This window comes from Carcharhinus amblyrhynchos, unplaced genomic scaffold (assembly GCF_965287045.1).
Source record: "Carcharhinus amblyrhynchos unplaced genomic scaffold, sCarAmb.v2.hapA chromosome_153, whole genome shotgun sequence".
NCBI classification, from domain to species: domain Eukaryota; kingdom Metazoa; phylum Chordata; class Chondrichthyes; order Carcharhiniformes; family Carcharhinidae; genus Carcharhinus; species Carcharhinus amblyrhynchos.
Window position 1 is genome coordinate 362,501 of NW_027649893.1, and position 5,659 is coordinate 368,159.

Genomic DNA, 5,659 nt, shown 5'->3' on the forward strand with positions numbered 1-5,659 from the left:
GAATCTAATCGAGGGGTTCGGGGTGGTTAATATATAGAATAACAGATACCCGGGAGTGAGATACAGACTGGAATCTAATCGAGGGGTTCGGGGTGGTTTATATATAGAATAACAGATACCCGGGAGTGAGTTACACACTGGAATCTAATCGAGGGGTTCGGGGTGGTTTATATATAGAATAACAGATACCCGGGAGTGAGTTACAGACTGGAATCTGATCGAGGGGTTCAGGGTGGTTTATATATAGAATAACAGATACCCAGGAGTGAGTTACAGACTGGAATCTAATCGAGGGGTTCGGGGTGGTTTATATATAGAATAAGAGATACCCGGGAGTGAGTTACAGACTGGAATCTAATCGAGGGGTTCGGGGTGGTTTATATATAGAATAACAGATACCCGGGAGTGAGTTACAGACTGGAATCTAATCGAGGGGTTCGGGGTGGTTTATATATAGAATAGCAGATACCCGGGAGTGAGTTACAGACTGGAATCTAATCGAGGAGTTCGGGTTGGTTTATATACAGAATAACAGATACCAGGGAGTGAGTTACAGACTGGAAACTAATCGAGGGGTTCGGGGTGGTTTATATACAGAATAACAGATACCCGGGAGTGAGTTACAGACTGGAGCTAATCGAGGGGTTCGGGGTGGTTTATATATAGAATAACAGATACCCGGGAGTGAGTTACAGACTGGAATCTGATCGAGGGGTTCGGGGTGGTTTATATATAGAATAACAGATACCCGGGAGTGAGTTACAGACTGGAATATAATCGAGGGGTTCGGGGTGGTTTATATATAGAATAACAGATACCAGGGAGTGAGTTACAGACTGGAATCTAATCGAGGGGTTCGGGGTGGTTTATATATAGAATAACAGATACCCGGGAGTGAGTTACAGACTGGAATCTAATCGAGGGGTTCGGGATGGTTTATATATAGAATAACAGATACCCGGGAGTGAGTTACAGACTGGAATCTAATCGAGGGATTTGGACTGGTTTTTTATCCTATAAAGGAGACCATGTATTGAGTTGCAGACTGAAGTCATTTTGTGAAATTTGTGGACGCTTTTGGGGACAGTGTAGAGGGAGCTTTACTCTGTATCTAACCCCGTGCTGTACCTGTCCTGGGAGTGTTTGATGGGGGACAGTGTAGAGGGAGCTTTACTCTGTATCTAACCCCGTGCTGTACCTGTCCTGGGAGTGTTTGATGGGGGGACAGTGTAGAGGGAGCTTTACTCTGTATCTAACCCCGTGCTGTACCTGTCCTGGGAGTGTTTGATGGGGACAGTGTAGAGGGAGCTTTACTCTGTATCTAACCCCGTGCTGTACCTGTCCTGGGAGTGTTTGATGGGGACAGTGTAGAGGGAGCTTTACTCTGTATCTAACCCCGTGCTGTACCTGTCCTGGGAGTGTTTGATGGGGGGACAGTGTAGAGGGAGCTTTACTCTGTATCTAACCCCGTGCTGTACCTGTCCTGGGAGTGTTTGATGGGGGGACAGTGTAGAGGGAGCTTTACTCTGTATCTAACCCCGTGCTGTACCTGTCCTGGGAGTGTTTGATGGGGGGACAGTGTAGAGGGAGCTTTACTCTGTATCTAACCCCGTGCTGTACCTGTCCTGGGAGTGTTTGATGGGGGGACAGTGTAGAGGGAGCTTTACTCTGTATCTAACCCCGTGCTGTACCTGTCCTGGGAGTGTTTGATGGGGGGACAGTGTAGAGGGAGCTTTACAATAAACAAAGAATAAAGAACAAAAACAGCCCGGGAAACAGGCCTTTGGCCCAACGAGCCCACGCCGCCCATTTTAACATTACCAGTCCCCCCCCTCCACCCATGACCCCTGTCTAATGTTTTATGGCCATCCAGATTGAGGGAAAACTAATTTAGGGACAATTTATTCCCTCCAATCAGCCTAAGAGCACATCTTTGGGGTGTGGGAGGAAACCGGAGCATCCGGAGAAAACCCACGCAAGCACGGGGAGAATGCGCAAACTCCCACAGACACCGGCCCAAATCCATGTGTCTGCACAGCAATCAGTGATAGTCACTGAGCTGTCGTCTTGCCCAGTATCTGGTCCAGTTTAGGCACACACGAACGACATGAAGCACTAGGCCAATCTTGAACAACCAAGAGCAGCCCCAGTACGACCCATCGCGTGTATGCCCCTCGCTGGACAACAAGGCGGACCGACTTAAAACCTGTGCAGAGAAAAACATTATTATCATACCATATCCATTTACCTTACCAGGGACGCCCCAATGCTAATGACCCTTATTTAAACAATCTCCTATATCCACCCATCTCCAACCCACTCATGTGCCTGTCTAAGTTACTCTTAAACAACTCCAGCGTGTTTGCCTCCACCACTTTACTTGGCAGAGCATTCCATACCCCCACTACCCTCTGTGTGAAAAACCTCCCTCTAATATCTGTGTTGTAGCTCTCCCCCCTCACCTTCAGCCCATGGCCCCTTGTCCTACGTGACTCTATTATAGGAAATAGCTTACCTCTGTTTACTCTATCTATACACTTCATAATCTTATATACCGCTATGAGATCCCCCCTCGGCGTCTTTCAAGGCAAAAGAGCCCCAATTTCTTCAATCATTCCTCATACCCAAGTCCTTCCATACCAGGCAACATCCTGGTAAACCTCCTCTGCACTCTCTCCAGAGTCTCCACGTCCTTCCGGTAGTAAGGCGACCAGAACTGTACGCAGTACTCCAAATGCGGCCGAACCAACGTTCTGTACAACTGCAACATTAGACTCCAGCTCTTATATTCTATACCCCTTCCTATAAAGGCTAACATACCATAGGCTTTCTTCACCACACTCTCCACTCGCACTGCCACCTTCAAAGACTTGTGCACTTGCACCCCCAGGTCCCTCTGCATTTCTTTTCTCCGTATGGGCTTACCCTTAATCGTATAACTCCCCCCTATCGATAACTCTGCATCCAACCCCGTGGTTTAATTTTCAGGGTTAAATTCCATTTACTGCCGCCCTGGTGATCTGACCAGCCATGACTCTATCATCCTCTAGCCTGAGGCTTCCCTCGCTCTTTACCACACAGCCAATTTCCCTTCCACCTGCGAACCCCTCGTTCCCCAGCAAATTCAGGCGTAGACCGTTCATTGTGTCATCTCTTTATCATTCTGCCTCTCCTCTCCTACGTCAGACAGTTCCTCTGCTCGTCCTAGGAGCTTTTGCAACGCCAAACAGATGGCTGCACCACTTCGCCTCTGCACCTTTGTCCCCCGACCCCCTCTACGACTGCAATTTGTAACGCCAGCCTGCCTTCTTTGTGTCAGGGGCCCACCTTAGCGGGGGTGCTTTACCAACAGATTAAAAGTTGTTGCACCTCTTCAGACTGTCAATCCAACAAATTTCGAATTCTGCTTCTCAACTGTGCCAACAACCCCTGCAGGGACAAATCCGCTCTACCTTCTTTTCCTTTGCAGATTGCTACTGCTGTGCCAGCTGGAGCTGCCGTCATGTTGCCGCGACGACCAGCCGCCCTCCTCCTCTTCCTCTGCGCCTTCCGGGACGCCCTCGGCGACTGCAACCTCGGCACCGTCAGCGAGTGCCTGAACGCCGAGTTTGTGCCGGGGGCCAGCCTGGTGGGGGAGGGCTTCGACGTGGTGACCCTGGAGCACAAGGGGGCCTTCGTGATCGACGTCAACAGCTGGCGGAACCCCGACGGCACCTGCACCCTCTGCCGCAACCAGCTGCTCTCCGACGCCCGCCAGCGGCTGCCCCTCTCGCTGGTGGACTGGGGGGTCCGGCGGTCCTGCAAGCGCTCGGTCTCCAGCCGCCTCTTCCGCTCCGCCGAGGAGCTGGCCCAGTCCACCACCTCCTCCATCTCCAACGACTGGCGCGCCGACCTCCACGGGCTGCCCAAGCCTGGCGCCGACGCCAAAGTCCTGTTGGCAGGCTCCAAGTCCAAGGTGATGGCCTTTGGGGTGACCCGGAGCAAGAGTGACCGCTACAGCTTCACCAGCCACGAGTTCCACTGCCGCTACTACCAGTGCCGGGTGAAGGAGCAGCCCCTCCTGTCGCCCCAGTTCGCCCACGCGCTGGCCTCCCTGCCCAACTCCTCACACCAGGGCGCCCAGTACCACTACGAGAAGCTGGTCAGCAACTACGGCACCCACTTTGTCAAGTTGGCGCAGCTGGGCGGTCACTTCCGCGACGTGACGGCCGTCCGCATCTGCGAGGCGGCGTCCGAGGGATACACCTCGGAGGAGGTGAAGGACTGCCTGGAGGTGGAGGCCAGCGCCAAGGTGGGGCTGCTCGATGTCGGTTCGGCGAGGTACAAGCGCTGCCGGGAGTTGGCCCACAACCTGGCGTCCAACGACAGCTTCCACCAGGCCTTCAAAGACCGGGACGTGGACGTGACGGGGGGCGACGCCCGGCGAGGCTTCGACCTCTTCTTCTCGGAGGACGGCACGGCCTTCACCCGCTGGGCGGACAGCCTGCCCCGCAACCCGGGCCTGGTGCTCTACGCCCTGGCCCCCCTGCACCACCTCCTGCCCTACGAGGACCCCCGGCACGCTGCCCTGAGCAGCTACATCAGCGAATACATCAAGACAAACGCCCTGAGCCGGCGGTGCGCGGGGGCCGGTGAATGCCCGGCTGGGTCTCAACGCGACCCGTCGGACCGCTGCTCCTGCCTGTGCCACGAGGACGCGCGGGTGACCCGGCAGTGCTGCTCCACCCAGAAGGGCCTGGGCCTCTTGCGGGTGACGGTCAGGCAGGGCTCCAACCTCTGGGGCGACCTCACCTCGGCCACCGACGGCTACGTGGTGGTCAAGTGCGGCCAGGCCACGGGCCGCACCCCCGTGCGCCACAACAACGACAACCCCGTCTGGAACGTCACCCTGGACCTGGGCGTGGTCAAGGCCCGGTCCGGCAACCAGCTGACCCTCGAGGTGTGGGACCGCAACAAGGTCTTCAAGGACAGGCTCCTGGGCTCCTGCCAGCGACCCCTGACCTCCGGCAACCACAGCGACATCGTCTACCTCAAGTACGGCAGTGTGACCTTTGACGTGTCCTTCACCTGCGGCCCCCACCTCCGGGGCGCCTCCTGCCAAAATTACGCCCCCTCGCCCGACGGGCCCACCTTCACCTCCTACCTGAGGGCCTCCGGTGCCAGCCCGGGCCTCGTCTCCCCCGCGGCCTCGCCCACTAAAGACCCGGTCCTCTCCGTCGTGTTCCCCTGACCTTTACCCTTCCCGCCCCGTTTCCCCCCCACCCCCCACCCCCAGCTCTCTTTCTCCCTCTCGTTTTGCCCCCCCAGTTCTCCGCACAGAAACCCTACAGTGTAGAAAGAGGCCTTTCGGCCCATTAAGGCTGTACTGAATACAATCCCACCCGGGCCCTACCCCTATATTCTCCTGCCAAACTCTCTCTCCACCCCCCCCCCGTGGCGATCGAGCGTCCCGCTCTCATGGCCCATTGATCCCAGGCCCCCTCGATGGTGCCGTGCCTCACTTTGACAGCACGCTCGCCCCCCCCAGAGCGAACGCCTCCCCGCGTAAATGCGTCTGCACCCCCTCCACGGGGTGTGGTTGGATCTCACAGCTACAGCTCATACGGGGCTTGCTGCTTGCAATCCGTGTAATCTTACCTTTGCTCAATAAATCCGATTG

General features: G+C 55.5%; 1 pseudogene across 2 annotated transcripts in view; it reads left to right on the forward strand.

Moving 5' to 3' along the window:
• Nucleotides 1–5,244, forward strand: part of LOC145338725 (perforin-1 pseudogene) — a 38,937-nt pseudogene extending 33,693 nt beyond the window's left edge. For both annotated transcript variants that reach the window (XR_013885878.1, XR_013885879.1), the window contains one exon: nucleotides 3,470–5,244. The product of XR_013885878.1 is annotated as a perforin-1 pseudogene, transcript variant X1 (transcript). The remainder of the gene's footprint in view (nucleotides 1–3,469) is intronic.
• Nucleotides 5,245–5,659: the final 415 nt, after the last annotated feature.